Raw genomic sequence first — 16,368 nt, 5'->3', positions numbered from 1 at the left:
GGCTCTGGCAAGGCTAAGTGCTTCCTTTGTCCATACGTTGGCACTGACCATAATGTCCTCCAGTCCCACCACACCTAGAGGCCAGAGAGGTGGGTGTGGTACCCTAACTGCCTCCCTGCTGAAAGACACCAAACCATTAGCAGGGACTCTTGGTCCAGAGCACAGGAAGGAGAAGGAGGGTTGGGAAGTTTAATGATCTACTTTCTGCTGAGGTGGATCTACCCCATGAACATAGGGTAGTGTTCAAACATTCCTGCTCCTTTTGTGGCAGGCACTGGCAGTTCTCTCTCCCACAGGCTCACTTGCTTTGTCACCCACAAAGACATTCCTTCTAGTCTTCCTAATCTTTTCTCATCCATTCCCTCATTGTGCAATGTGTTCAACGCCCTCAGACTTCAGCGCCCAGAAACTAACTACTCTAATGGCCTCTGGAGGCATCTTGCTGATCTTCCTTCTCCTTTCCAATCTTAAATCGCCTGCTAGCAAGCGCATCATGAGACACCCTATCAGTAGAGCCTAAGAGAATTGTTCTTGAGGACAGAGTGGCCATGACTCACTAATAATATTCATTTGTTTTTTCATTCAGTGAGTACTTATTGGGTACTTGTTATGTGCCAGGCATTGTGCTGACACCTGGTATACTGCTAACCAAAATAGACATCATCCCTGCACAGACCAGTATCAGAGAGATATATTAAACAAATAGACCCATGAGTAAGTTTATCATCACAAATGGAGAAAAGTACTTAGAAGAAAATAACAGGCTGTGAAAGAGAGAGAATACAGGATTGGCTGGTTGGGGAAGGTCTCTTAAATCTGAGACTTGAGGGATGGTCAGGGCAGATGGGGACAAGATGGGGTGACATCTCATTCCCTACCTGCCTTCTTCCCCCACCTTCCACCATGTTCAGGACCCAGAGCAGAGAGCCTCCCCTAGCCCAGCTGCTGCCTACAGCATTCCCTCCTCCCTTCAAAGTCCTGATCTCAACCCAGGGGAAAAGATTACTCCCAAGCTAGGTTTTATGGCATTACTTGTCTTCCAAAGAGCTATCTCATGGCATCTGTGGAAGTGCACTATCAGGCCCGGGAGAGAGGGCTAGCCAGCAGCGGCCCAGCCTCCAGCAGGCCGGGACTGCTGCCCCATCACAGGAGCGGAGCCTCCTTCCAGACAGGGTCTTTGGAATGGCCGCATTAAGAATGATTGTGGCGATAAAGTTCTATTAACCATCTGGAACACTGGCGCACTCTCCAGGGCCAGGCGCTCAGTCGCTGATGGCTGCAGACAGATGTGTGCAGAGAAGGGCTCCGAGGGAGAGGAGCTGGTGACTGTCTGGGATGGAGGTCAGGTCAGTTAGAGGGGGATACCAGCGATAGCCAGTCTGAGTGGCAGGGCACCAGAACACTGCAGCCAAAACACCTGGATGAATGCTGTTTCCATCATCATTTAGAAAACAGTTTGCCTTTCCTTGGATAAACATACAAGACACAAATGAAGTATCAGGGATGATTAACAGGAAAGCTCCCTTCTCCTCCCAAGGCTGTTCTCTAACCCTCCCACAAGGGCTACCTCACTTGGGAGTCAGACAAACCCGAATTCAAACTCCATCATGCCCACGAAACTGGCAGTGTGACCCTGAGGCTCAGATAAAATCTCAGAGTTTCAGTTTCTCATTTGTCAAATGAGTACAATAACCTGTCTCTTCACTGGCTCCTGGATGGAGGGGGTGGAGGGCTTAGCCCCTCCCCCACCTCGCCCCATCAAGGCTCCTTTAATGAGAATTATTAGCACTCTTTATCAGCAGCCCTTTCAGGACTACAGTCTTGGCCAAAAGTGGATGTGAATGCAGTTGAGGCTGACAGTGAGGGAGAAGCACCGAGAGCCCTGATGTCCCTGTCCCATTTCAGGTACCTCTCTCCCACAGTTATGGGGACAGTTATTCTTTGGTCGTGTGCTTCCATCCCTCCCCTCACAAGAGGGAATTAACAGGAGCATAAACACAGGTGTCACTATGATTTATGGAGTAATTAATAAACAATTAAGGTGTCTTGGAGCACAATTACACATTTTATTTCAGCTGCCTTCTGTGGCCATGACTTTGCTTACCCGCCATCGGGGTAGAAGATGGTGCGTGGCCTGTGGCAGTGGGTGATCTGGAAGGCTATGTGGGTTTTATGTAAAACCAAGGCGTGGGGCAAATGCTGCCTGAGAGGCATAATGTCAAATGAGCTTCTCTCAAAGGCATCCAGCCCTACACCTGCCTTTTCCAGGTCTCTGCATGGGCTTTGCTCCATCCAGCGGGTAGAGAAGCCTCTCGGGGTGATCTGCTCACGGGCTGCTAGAGCTGACCAGGAGATCCCAAGGCACACAGACCCGTGCTGTCACTGCCTGCCACTACCATGAGCATTATTTCCAGGCTTGTGTGGAGCTCTGTTTCTAAGCTTGGCACCTGCCAAGAAGGGAAGGCACCATCGGTCACCTCCTCTCCTGGGGGCAATGGCCTCCCACACACTGAAGCCAACAAGGCTCCCTCCCTCCACCCCCATTCTAGTCCACTTACTGGTGGCCTCCACTCAGGGGCACCGCCAGGTGGCCTTGCTGGGCATGCTCCCATCACCCTCCTGCCACATCTACTTCACCACCAAGTCCTATCACCCATGCCAACCCCACCACCACCACCACCACCACTCCACACCTTACAACCTTTACTGACTTCCCATTGACCTTAAGCTTACACCAGCCTGTGTGTCACCCACCCCACTTCAACTGCACGCTGGCGATTCACCTCCCAGCCTCACCCGTGACACAGCCCCACCCTCCTCTTTATGGGGAACCTGTCCTGTGGTCACTCTGTGTGCCAAACCAAACACAAACATTCCCCCCTACTGGACCAACTCAGCTCCTGCTGTCTCCTCTGACTTTTTGGGGAGCCCCCTCATCACCCACTTCATGCTTACCCTTGCCACCCACTCCACCAGGCTCCCTCCTTCCACTGGCCCAGGTTGATGTCCTCACTGCTCATTTCTTTTACCATCCCAAATCCAAACCCATCTGTGAGAACAGGGTTTCTGAGTTTGTTTTGCCAAGAAGCCTTCCCTGGCTAATCTGGCCCACCCTGACCACCTCCAATGTCACAAAGCCTCAGACAGTGTCAGCACTATGCCTTTGGGGCTTTTTTGGTTTTGTTTTTGCTTGCTGCACTTGACTGTGAGGTAGTATGGCAGAGAGGACACAAGCTCAGCTCCCAGGCATAGGCAAACCTGGGTTCAAGTCCTGGCTCCATCACCAGCTATCTGTATGACCTTAAGCAAGCCACTTAAAGTCAGCGTTTTTTTTTTTTTGTTTGTTTTGTTTTGTTTTTTTCCATGTCTATAAAATGGGGATCGTTGTTTTAAAGATTAAATGAGCTAAAGTGCTTAGCATTGTTCCTGGCATGGTAAGTATTTGGTGAAAATTAGCCTTTATTACCATATGCCCATGCATGTGCACACACACAGTCTTTATAACAAGATTTTTAGGGGCGACTGGGTGACTCAGTCAGTTGAACATCTGACTCTTGGTTTCAGCTCAGGTCATGATCTCAGAGTTCATGAGTTTGAGCCAAGTCCCATGTTGGGCTCTGCACTGACAGTGCAGAGTCTGCTTGGGATTCTCACCCTCTCTCTCTCTCTCTCTCTCTCTTTTTTTTTTTTTTTTTTTTTTTTTAATTTTTTTTTTTTTTTTCAACGTTTATTTATTTTTGGGACAGAGAGAGACAGAGCATGAACGGGGGAGGGGCAGAGAGAGGGAGACACAGAATCGGAAACAGGCTCCAGGCTCTGAGCCATCAGCCCAGAGCCCGACGCGGGGCTCGAACTCACGGACCGCGAGATCGTGACCTGGCTGAAGTCGGACGCTTAACCGACTGCGCCACCCAGGCGCCCCTCTCTCTCTCTCTTTATCTCTTTCTCTCTCTCTCTCTTTCTCAAAATAAATAAACTTTAAAAAAGTAATGAGATTTTTAAATGCCACAAACATCAAGACCCATTCAAATATATCTCACACCCAGAGAGAGATGTGCTACCATCCAGAAACCACTCCTCTGGCTCCCATATTGACACTAACCCCATCTTTTGCTTTAAGGTCTCCTTGTTTCCTTCCATTGAAACCCCAATTTTAAGCATCCATCTATAAATGACATCCCAAAGTCCCTGAAAAATGTAGCTCTCCATGGCTCCAGGTTGAAAGTTAAGATGGGAATCAAGTCACCAGGTAAAATACAGGATGCTCATACAATATTTGGGACATACTTATACTGAAAAAAAAAATCACCATTAGTATGAAATTCAGATTTAACAGGGCAACCTATATTTTTATTTGCCAAGTCTGGTAATCATAGGTGGGAACTTCTGAGGGATTTCCAGCCATACAGCACTGTCTCATTTCTCCCATTGGGAAATTCCACTGCAACCAAATTGGTTTCCCTGGGGCCGTCTCATACAGACCTGGGATTATGTTTATTATGGCCAACTCAATTCTTCAGTAAACACATCTAAATGCAAATAAGCATTAAAACCCACATCATGGTTTTAACAGCCTTCCTGACATTCTCTCTCCACTCCCTGCCCTTATGAGTCCCTGCCTTTATCACATTAGGAGCACACACACTCACAAAGGAAAAATAAATATGATTGATGGGGGCAAGCTACAATAATATTTAAGGTCACTTCCAATTTTGACCTTGCACGTAGAATGTGGTAGAATGCTCACTGGTACCTTATATGTCCAGAATACCCTAAAAGATGATAATTACCTTGACTGGTAATAGGATTCTTAGCTCATAATCCTTTTCTTTAGATGTTGGTAAATATTGTTCAATAGACTTCTGGCTTCCTGTATTGCAAATGAGTCTAAAGTTCTTTACTTTGGAAATGACCCATCTTTTTCCATCAACACCCTGTGACATTTTCTCTTTTCCTTTGGAGCTCAGTGATGCCACCTGATGTCTGTTTGCAACTATCCTGACAACCTCAGCAAGCCCATCCATACTCAAGACCACATCTTTCTTTAGTCAGGAAACGTTTCTTCTGGGATTTCCTTAATTATCATTTTTCCATACACACTTCTAGAACCCTTGGTTTGTTTGGGTGTCCCTTTTATATTTCTTAGTTATATTTCTTAACTTTTTGCCCATGAACTCCACATATTTGTTTTTACTTTGGGAGCTATTTATCCCATATTTTCACCCAGAATGCTAATTTGGTTCCCAGCAGCAACCAGTATCCTGTACAGTTTGCCCATCAATTTTTTAAATTAATAAATTGCTTTTTGGGGGCACCTGGGTGGCTCAGTCAGTTAATCGTCTGACATCGGCTCAGGTCATGATCTCACAAACGTGAGTTTGAGCCCCGCGCTGGGCTCTGTGCTGGCAGTTCAGAGCCTGGAGCCTGCTTCGGATTCTCTGTCTCCCCTCACTCTCTGTTCCTCCCCCGCTCGCACTTTGGCTCCCTCTCTCCCTCAAAAATAAATAAAGATTAAAAAACAATTTAAAAAAAAAGAAATTTCTTTTTATTGTTTTAGAAAATCAATGTTTTCTCTAGTTTTCTTTGAGAGGTCTTCCTTCTATCCTACTAAAGTTCTCTTCTGCCTCATCATTTTGTTCTACCTAAGTAAAAGCCACCTGTTCTAGTTGTTTACTAAATTCCCTTAAGTGGATGATGAGTTTTCTTTTTCTACTCATGATTATATATTCCCTAGGCACTCAGACAGTTTGGGCGGTGGAGGGTGTCTCGAACAAGAAGGCACCAGTAAGATGCTGGATTTTTGCCTCCCAGTAGGCTGGCAGTAAATAAGCTGTCAAATGATTACCACTCCCCTCTTTTTAGTGGGGGAAGGAAGCAGCTCTTCCCCAACTGTCCCCCCTTACAGGACATAGGGGCAGTCTTCTTCTACCCTGCACCACTGGTCAGCAAGGTCAACCAGCACTTCCAGAGACCACTTGTATCTGGCATTTGCTCTCTGAGGATCCTTTGGGCTCTCTTAACAGCTGGGCCTCTCAGGGGGTTGTAGAATCCCATCTTCTCCCCAGTCCCTGAGAAGGCAGAGCCTTCTCTACCCTGGTCATTCTGCCCTTACCTGAACCAAACTCCCAGCATCACACATGCTTTGGGCTCACCAGCAGACACACCCACCAATCTCTTAGTCCACAGATGGAATTGCCATGGAAAGCGCCTGGAGGCCAAAGGGCTTGGGGCTATCTATCCTCAGGAAACTAGCTGTCCCCCAACCTCCTGTGTAAATACTACTGTCCTACCTCCTTATCACTGTCCTGGAAAGAAAACTGTTCCTCTGGGATAGTTGAATGAAAGGAATAGTTCCTTTCAAGGCAGAGAGCGGGAGAGCAGGAAATGACCTGAGTTTGGAAACAAAAGTCTTGGGCTTAAGATCCAACTCTAAGCATTGCAAATGTTGAAGTACATATGTCACCATGAATTATCTCTGTAATCATATTACTGACAAGACTCGTTCCAGACTGGGGTCCTGAGCAAGGCCCTCCCAGTGCTCTCCCAGGCAACAGTTATTTTTCTGCAGAGCACTCCACTCAACTCTTTAGGGAAGGAGAACCATGATAAATCAAAGACTAAATAACAATAGCAGAGGCTACGCCATATTTTCATAGCATGTTTATGAGGACATCATATGGAACAGAGCTAAAGGGCTTACTGAAGTCAGGATATTTTACGTCTATTGCTTTTGCCTTATCTTCCAGACCTGTCATTCTGACATTGGAGGAAATTAAATTGGTCTGATGTGATTGGTTCCCTGCACAGTCACATTGGTTTTCATCCAGTACCCTCCAGTTTTCTGGTATTTGTAAATTAATTATTGAATGATTTGTTGCAATATCTCTCTCAGGATAATAGCGCCTGTCATAGCACATGACATTTATAATATGTTTTTGAGTTTCTTAGCAATGTGTGCTAAGTAAATGTAAATTATTATTGTTGGCCTCTATCAAAGGTGTCAGATGATCAGGCATGAGGATGAGTCGACAGGTTGGGTTTTCCATCTGCAAAGGATATCCCACACATCAAAGAACTCTCTCTGGGAAATGGAGCTGTAAAAAAAAATTCTATCCTCATGTAACTTGTAAGATACAGCCATTTTCCCTTACTTTCCTTCCCTTTTCTCATTCCCTTAATTCACCAGCTAATGCACCTGTCCTGGAATATTCATTCAGAATGAAAATACCTTCGAGCACACCCGATCATTGGGCCCAAGCAAGGTGTGAGAAGTCTCTACCTTGCCCCAACATCTGCCAATTCAGGGATATTAGAAGCCAAAGCCAACTTCTCAATCACGGATATTAGAAGCCAAAGCTAATAAAGTTCAATCACTAACTATAGACAGCAGTCTGTGGCATCTTTTAGGGTATGTTGTGAAAGAGAAAGAAGTCAAGACAAAAGTGTCTTGGGCTCAATGCCCCCATAGCTGTCTGGGGCAGATCACATTGTCTCTCAGGACCTATCCAATCCTATCCAATGAAGGGACTTAACCAAACATCTTCACAGGATCCTTCCAGAGAGTCACTTGACTTGATATTGGGTTCATAAGACACAGACATAGCAGATGCACTCTTCAACCAAAGGAGAACCAGATTCTCTGAACACTGACCTGAAAGCCTAATGGCCATACTGCCTGGTGGGAAGCCCCATGGCAACAGGGATGAATTCCAACAAATTTTGAACTAGGCAGTGGAAGTCTTTGATGCTACTACTCCCTGACATTCCTATTCTTTAGTGGTTTTCTGTCCCTTTTTCCTTTCACCGTAGGCTCATGAAACTCCCAGATAAGTGTATCTTCTCCACACAATGATCACTGCTCACATCTTTCACAATATACCTGCAGCCATCAAACTTACTTGTCCTCTATCCCTATAAAAGATCTGTTTGGTCATTCAAACTCATCAAGAAAACAAAATTGGAAATATGTGTGACCAATAGTAGCTTATTGCTTTACATTCTAAGTGAGAACATTGGGATCTTACAGAGGTAATTTTGGGTATGTGACAGGAAAAGTGGGTACCTCTCCATGCACTCAAAGCTCACCAGGCCAATTGTAAGACATCCTATTTGAACTTACAGCTCATCCTCCCACCAAAGGAAGAGAGATAGGGTGGCACTAAGAAGAAGCTCAAAACTGAAAACTTACCACATTAGAAGTGAGAAAACTCCTGACTTTGCTTTGATTTCTGGGTCCCATGTACTGGAGAAGGCATGATTGAATTAAGAGTAACCCTCTTGGGGCACCTGGGTGGCTCAGGTGGTTAAGTGTCCGACTTCAGCTCAGGTCATGATCTTGCTGCTCACGGGTTCAAGCCCCGCATCAGGCTCTGTGCTGACAACTCAGAGCCTGGAGCCTGCTTCAGGTTCTGTATGTCTCTCTCTTTTTGCCCCTCCCCCCTCTCAAAAATAAATGAATATTAAAAAAAAAAAATAGTGACCCTCTCTCCCAGTCTGTCATTTGGAGCTCTAGATTGCTGCAAGGTACATAATGAGACAAGCCCAAATTGGAAAGGAGGAGTCCTGGGGTTCGATTCTATTGCTGCCACTTATGCACTGGGTTACCTTACACAGGATTTTTCTCTTAGAGCCTGCCTTCTATGTTGTAAATCATGGAAGCTGACCGGGGGTCTCTGAAGTCCCTTAATTCTTACATATGTGGTTCTCACCCTCACTTTCCTCCTCCCAAGTGAAGAAATTATAGTTGCAGGATTGGGGGATACTTATTTGGCAACCCCTACTCCTGCTGGCAAAGGATGAATTCTTTTATTCCAGATAGGCCCTTGTACTTCCTATTAAAAGATGTACCCTGGTCTTTAAGAGCTGGTGCCTGCCCAGATTCACTTCTAAGCAGCAGGCCAGGCTTCCTCCCCTACCTGCACTTCAAAATAAATGTAAAATAAAGGTTTATTTTGTTGTTTCAGCAACAACCTACATTCAGAAGAGGGGAGCCTAGTTGTTGCTTTTGGTGATGTGCTCTGCATCCTTAATGGCCTCAGCATTCCCACTAGAAATGTGTCACCTTCACAACCCAAATTCAGCCTAAACCTCCAAGCTAATCAGATAGGAAAATGTCCCTGTGTATGGAGCAAGTGGCTCAGTCAAAGCTCCAGAGCCTTCCTGTTCCAGACCTTATGGCCCATAAAGCTACCAATCCAACATCTCCCAATCACCCCACTGGTTTGCCTCAGGAACGCAACAGCTAAGGAAGTGGCAGTGAGGTCTTCAGAGAAAAGAACTTGCTGAATGATTTCTAGAAGAGTCAGAAATTCTTGGTTCATTGTACCTCTGAGATTTACAAGCTTGTCACTTAACCTCTCTGTGCTTCAGTTTCCTTTTCTGTGAAACAGGGGTACTAACACCTGTCTTGCCTTTTGCAAGAATCAACAGAGATGACAGATGCAAAATAAAACACCTTGTAAACCAATGCTCTTTGGGAAGAGTGGCATTTAAAAAAATTTTTTTTTATTTTTTAAATTTATATCCAAGTTAGCATATAGTGCAACAATGATTTCAGGAGTTGATTCCTTAATGCTAAAGCCCATGCTCCCTCCCACAATGCATTTTAGTTGTCAAAGAATTGTTTCAAAATAAACATGTCAAATTCCCTTTCCCACTCTCCAAAAATCTAATTTCTCAGATCCAGGGTAGTATCTGGCCATATATATTCTGAAAAGGCCCCTAGAAGATTCTGGTCCACACTGCCCCATTGTGTGCTTTGTGGATATGAGAGGTGATTAATAGGATATGAGCTTCATTCCTAACCAGTGTCTAGATGACTCTGGAGGAAAATATTCAGGGACTTATGGACTCAAAAATCTCAAATACTCATCCATCTTAGGGAAAGGATCGTTGCCCATGAGCCCTTGTAAGAGGCTGGGCCTTCTGTCCAGTTGGGAACAAAGCTAGATTAGGGCACATGAAGACAACTGAGTCAAGGATGATACATATCGTGAGATGACGGCATGGATGCTCCAAGCTAGACTTAGTTACCGACAAAAACATGTAACTCCCAGCACTTTCTGATATTTCCCCTCTTTTATTACCTTGCCAAAAGTTGATCCAGTCAGATCTTGACATTCAGACTCCTAAAACAAAAGTCCGTTCCCTGAAATTCAGAGGTCAAAACAGGAAGCCAGATGCACTAACTTTTTGTTCTTCTATCCCAGTTCTGGGATGAGATTCCACCATGCAGACATGTGAATGCAATGGATTAACCACTTCACAGCTGGTCACAGATGCCAGGCTTGTGGCTGGGCTCCCAGGCCACTCCCCAGCAGAAGTATCAAAACCTGAGTCTTCCTACCTCACTAGGATCTCTGCCAGCCAATTTCAGCTCAATGATAGAGTTTAATCCCAGACTCTGGACCCTTGACTGTTGTTCACATTGACTAAACCCCTAGCCGACTCATGTGTGCCCATATTTACATATCCATTAATGCAACACAAGGCTCTTAACAGCTATCATTCGTATCCACTATGGCCTTTAGATACCTTCTTAGACACAGGTCCTTTGAAAACTTGAGTACCATTAATAGTGAATATGTCAGTGATACCATGCAGGCATGCTTACATGTAAGAAGTCTTGTATGGCAGTATTAAAAGATGGCCTCAAGTCTTTGATATTTCTCCAACTAAGAGGAGGAGTCTATATCTCCTCCACTTGAAACTGCACAAACTTATGACTGCTTCAACCAGTAGAGTATGGTAGAAGTGATGTTATATGACTTCCAAGCTTGACCATGCAGCTGCCTCTTGGATTTCTTGGAACACTCACTCTGGCAGAAGCCAGATGCCATGTAAGAAGTTTAACTACACTGAGATCATCATGCTAGAGAGATCACATGTGGGCACTCCAGTTGACAGCCTCAGGAGAACTGGGGTAGGCAGCAGTAAGTACCAAATGCAGCCATGTGAGTGAGCCATCTTAGAATTCCAGGCTTATCAAGCCTTCAGATGATTCCAGCCCTAGCCAACTTCTGAAAGTCACCACATCAGACACCCCAGGAAAGAACCACCCAGCCAAACCCTTCCTAGGTTGCTGCCCCACAAAATTGTGAATGAAATTAAGTGGTCGTTTTAAGTGGCTAAGTTTTAAGGTAAGTTGTTATGCAACAAGAGTCAGTGAAATATCTTCTAATTCCATACATATAGTGGTGAATATGAGAGGTGGGAATTTGCTCAGATCACTTCATCTATCACAGGCAGGCACTCTCATAGCCTATCAGTGGGAATAAAAGTTGGTAAACCTTCTCAGAAGCAATTTTGGCAACACCCAGCAAGGACTGTAAAACACCCGTTCTCTGACCTCTAGGTTGCAATTCTAGGAGTCTGCTCCAGTGAACTGATTATAGATATATACAAAGAATTATCTGAATCAGCTGAAAGGATGCTCATTAGTGTTATCTATAATAGCAAAACACTCAGAATAACCTAAATGCTCCCCTGAGAGATTGGTTAAATAAACTATAATATATTTACACAAGAAAGTACTTTATACATGTTTAAACCAAGTTTTTTTAAGTATTATTTCATGACAAAATATTCACCATCTAATGGGAAATAAAATTTGAGATTACAAATGATATTTTCCTTATATAAAGACTACATATATCTGGAAGGAAAAATCTCAAATTATAAAAGTGATAGTGTCTAAATACTCATCTCACTTTCTGGGTTTTTTTTCTGTATTTTCTACATTAACTATAATCAAAATACATTACTTTTATTTTTTTAATGTTTATTTATTTTTGAGAGAGAGAGAGAATTGAGGAGGAGCAGAGAGTGATGGAGACAGAGAATCTGAAGTAGGCTCCAGGTCCGAGCCGTCAGCACAGAGCCCAACACAGGGTTCGAACCCATGAACCGTGAGATCATGACCTGACCAGAAGTCAGACACTTAACTGACTGAGCCAACCAGGCACCCCAACATACATTACTTTTGTAATCAGAAGAAAAAGATATTTTAAGGAGAAAGAAAGAGCATGATGCGGAAACTGCCAAGAATGTGAAAAAAAAAGCCTGTACATCTAAATACCAGCTACTTGTAAAGGGCTAACAGGACCACCAATCCTAGCTATGGGCAGAACTGAATAGGAAACTGGGGATCCTGAGACTGAAGATTGGAAACCAAAAGTTAAAGTGAAGGTGGGAAAGGAAACAGGATGGAGAACCATCCAGTCCTTTGTCCAACCAAAGCCCCCAGGGCCCTGGTCATATCACAATGAGCAGAAGGTGACACCCATATACAGTTTGCAGAACTATATGGGAAAGTAGGTACTAAGTGTGTGTCCATATGTGGGGAAGGGTAGGAGGGGCTTGAGTGGGGGCCAACGGTTATGAGTTCCTGGGGTGTCCTTGAACACTTGCATCAGCAAAATGCGGGCTCTAGCACTACTACCCATGTGAGCTATTTAAATTTAGATAAATTAAACAAAATTCAAAACTCAGTTCTGTCACACTGGCCACATTTCAAGCGGCTAATGGTTATCGTGTTGGACAGAGCAGCATGGGACTCTTCCATCATTACGGAAAGTTTTCTAACAGACGGTGCTGCTCTAGGGAATTGCTCAACTTGGATTCTTAGATTTCTACAGGAATAGTGACAAATGGTGGAAAGGTGGAATTGGTAGTGAACAGATCAGCTGACACCCAACTCTTCGAGCACCTGTGTAGCTCAGTTAAGCGTCCAGCTCTTGATTTCAACTCAGGTCATGATCTCACGGTCATGAGATCAAGCTCCCTACTGGGCTCTGCACTGACAGAACAGAGTCTGTTTGGGATTCTCTCGCTCCCTCTCTCTCTCTGCCCTTCTCCTGCTCACATGCATGTGTTTCTCTCTCTCTCTCTCTCTCTCTCTCTCAAAATAAACTTTAAAAAAGTAAAATAATTAAAAAGAAAAGAAATCCACTCTCATACTTACCAAACGTGAGATCTTGGGCTCATTATTAACCTCCCCAAGTCTCAGTTTCCTTATCCAGCAGATGGGAATAATATCTACCATATAGTGCCATGACAGAGATTAAATGATGCAAAGACCACAAACTGCTGGATCAGAACTTACACTCAGTAGGTTCTCAAACAGCAGTAGCTATTGCACTAATGAGGATCCCTGGGTCCTTCCAAGAGCATCTCAGATATCTAAACCAATAAGACCTACTCGGAAACCAGGAATCTTTGCACTCAGAATAAGGCTAGAAATAAGAGGCCCTTTAGCTTTTTAAAAGTTTTTTAAGGTCACTTGGTCTCACACCTAATGTAAGCCCAAGCTGATGAACACCTAGAGAAGCAGGTCAGAAGATGCCTGGGAGCTCTGTGGCCATCATTTCTCCCCTTAGCAAAGCCTTTATCCCTATCCTGCAGATGGGGTTCAGCAAGGTTATGGGTGGTGCAGCTGGGTCTCAAAACCAGGTCTCAAGTGACCCACATATTTCCTGTTACCTACTAAAACATCTTAACCACAGTGGCATTCAGGAGACCTTCTGAATCACAGTCTAACCCCCTCCTTGGGGAGGACAAGCCTGTCAGGGGAGATAAGGGGCCCCTGGATGCCTGGTCTCAGAGGAGTGGACAGCAGGATTCCTGCTATTCCCATGGAAAGATGAAGAACTGGGTATGAGCCATCGGGGGTTAGACAGAGGACACAAAAAGCACTCCCAAGCATTAGTTAGTGAGGGAAGAAAAAGAGAAATGGAACACACAGCTTGTGGAAATGGAATCAAGTGTCTACGCCAATCGGAATTGAGCACCAACCTCAGGAAGGAGGAATGAGGAATAATTGGCCTTCCAGGGGCAGGCAGCGAGTATAAACACAAGTAACGCTATTCCCGTTCAGCTCCCACATAAAGCACAGTTATGGAGTGAGGGAGCCAATTTCAGCATGACAGGAGTGGGCATAAAAAGGATATGTGGAACTGTAAGCCTCTTCCCCAGCATGGCATAACCACGTTATAACTAGACAAAATGCTCGAATGGGCGCCGCAGCTAATTAACAGTGGCCCCTTTAAAAAGAGAGCTCTGCTTATTTTTATGGACGTGCTGAACATAACTAGTAGGATTTAAAATCAGGCTCTCCTTACTCATTTGTTTTTCCCTATAACTTGAACCGAGTTTTCCCTGGGTTCCAAACTAATGAAATGCTTATTTAGAAGCTGTGGCCATCTGTGGCTGGTGCTGCCGTGTTGGTTTCTGCTCCCCGCCCGCGGGTTGATGAGGTTCTGGGGCATGGGGAATTTCCCACGATGCCCAGGCCTAGGAAGCCCAGTTATGTGGGAAAGGATTCACTGGGAAGAAAGATCAGGCCCCGGTACTCCTCTGCTCCAAAGGGGCTGGCTTCCTGCTGCTCTGCGGGGAAATCCTGACAGCTGGTATGCTGGCGGCCTCGCCTGCCACTGGGGCATGTTAAGCCACACAGGGAACTGGGAGCCTCACTCTAGCACGAGCCATAGGCATAGGCTCTGCACATTGGTATCCCCAGAGGCCGAGGGTACCACTCCCTTCTGCTCCCCACCTTGCTTTCTCCTTCCCTAGATGGGAGAGTGCAAACCTATGATGCTTCATCCTTGCTGTTTGATTCTTTGCTCAGGATGGCTTCCCTCCATTTACCCATCTGATTTTTAAAAACCAGGTGCACTACCCTCCTCTCAGTTAATACTGTCAGCACCAGGGCCCACCTGCCATTGCTGCTCCTTGCACACTCTCCTGATAATACAACTCCTCCTCCAGCATCTCCTGACCCGTGTCCACTCACAGTGATGGCAGATGTAAACAGCTGGCAGAACACTTGTAGCCACACTTTGGGATGAGCCCTGTGGATGGCAGTCTCCTCATTAATGCTGTCCTTGCAGCAACCTCATCTGCTGTACCCCCGCCCCCAGATCCCCCCACCCACCCACCCACCCAGCCTCAGCCCACAAGATTTCTTTGTTTATGCTCACTCTTCTCCCCTCCCAGTTCTCCACTGTCTGAATGATAACAATAGACATCAACTCCCTTACTGTGCCTCCAACTCCTGTTTCTGGCCCCCTTCCCTGCCCAGCCTCTCTGGACACCACATCTTCAATTCCACGCAATGAATATTTGATGTGAACCTGCTCTGTGCCTGCCATTGTCTAGGCCATTCATCCTCCCTTTTGGCTCCACGAGGGCCAGAGGCCTGCCTGCACTGTCCCTCTCATACCCCCTTGCCTGGAAAAGATGCTTGACAAGTAATTTTGGGGTAGATGAATACCTGCATAGGAGGAGACAGCCATGCATACAACCAATAAAGCACAATGTGATCTGTGCTATTAAAAAAACTGAGTACAAAGTCCTTTGGGAACTCAGAAAAGAGAGCAATTAATTCTGCCCAGGGAAGGATGCATTCCAGGCAGAGGGCACCAGACATTCAAAGGAATGACACTGCATAAGTAGAAGGGGGCCAGTGGAGTGGTCAGCACTACTGACCATGTTCTTTCTCAACAACGAAGCTATGAAACCACAAGACTGACCGTGATGTCTCTATATGGGGGTCAGTGTAAACCGTGGTTGAGGTAGCCCTGCCTTCATCATGAGCACAGAAATGCCAGTCCCTAAGGTCTGCTCTGTGCAGTCTTCTGGAATAGGCTCTGGGGACACAAGGATGAATCAGACCAGTCACTGCACTCAAGTTGCTCTCTGTTGAGTGAGGGAGAAAGATTAGTTGGGAAATTATAGTAAAGTATGATGAGTATGCCTGATGGTTCTGCCAATTTTGGGCACCTGAGCCACACTGCCTCCAACTGCTGTGAGCTCTGAGATGGAGGGAATGGCCAAAAATAGAATATGGAGACACATTTAGGGAGTTAATGTCTTGAGGGAATATACTCAAGAAACTGGTTTGTTTTCAGAAGGGCCGAGAAGGCCAGAGAAGGAATGGAAGATGTCTGTCTAGCTCAGGTCCACTGCCACCAGGGAATAGCCTCTGATGTTGTGAAGGGTCTGCACCCCACCCCACGCCACCCCACCCCACCCCCAATCCAAAGCTGGGCACAGAGAGAGACTGCATCATCTGCCAGAAGGCAGACACTTCTGCTGGGCACCAGGTGACCTCATCTGACTCCCCTTCCCCTCCGCCCACAATGGTTCTCTCCCTCATTCTTTCTTTCTGGTCTTCTCCCTCCTGAAAAAAAAAAAAAATAGAGGCAAAGTAGAAAGAGAAAAGGAATAGAAAGTGAGTCAGGAGAAAAAAAATAAAGAGGAGCAAAGAAACAAGAGGAGGGGAGAGGTGGCATTGTGAAGGCCACTTGGCACTAAATCAGTGCCCCTGCAGGGCTTTTCCAAGCATACAGCTAGCTGGATCCCAGAGACATC

The 16,368-nt window shown here is 45.5% G+C and overlaps 1 long non-coding RNA gene across 1 annotated transcript; it reads right to left on the bottom strand.

The window, feature by feature from the left end:
• Positions 1–2,036: 2,036 nt before the first annotated feature.
• LOC123576187 lies at positions 2,037–3,113 on the bottom strand. The gene is made up of 2 exons (XR_006701209.1): positions 2,956–3,113; positions 2,037–2,447 (listed from the first exon to the last, which is right to left on the bottom strand). It is a non-coding gene; the product is annotated as an uncharacterized LOC123576187 (long non-coding RNA).
• Positions 3,114–16,368: the final 13,255 nt, after the last annotated feature.

Source organism: Leopardus geoffroyi, chromosome C2 (genome assembly GCF_018350155.1).
Source record: "Leopardus geoffroyi isolate Oge1 chromosome C2, O.geoffroyi_Oge1_pat1.0, whole genome shotgun sequence".
Taxonomy (NCBI): domain Eukaryota; kingdom Metazoa; phylum Chordata; class Mammalia; order Carnivora; family Felidae; genus Leopardus; species Leopardus geoffroyi.
The sequence above is the reverse complement of the archived record's forward strand: the minus strand, read 5'-3'. Positions and strand labels throughout refer to the sequence as shown.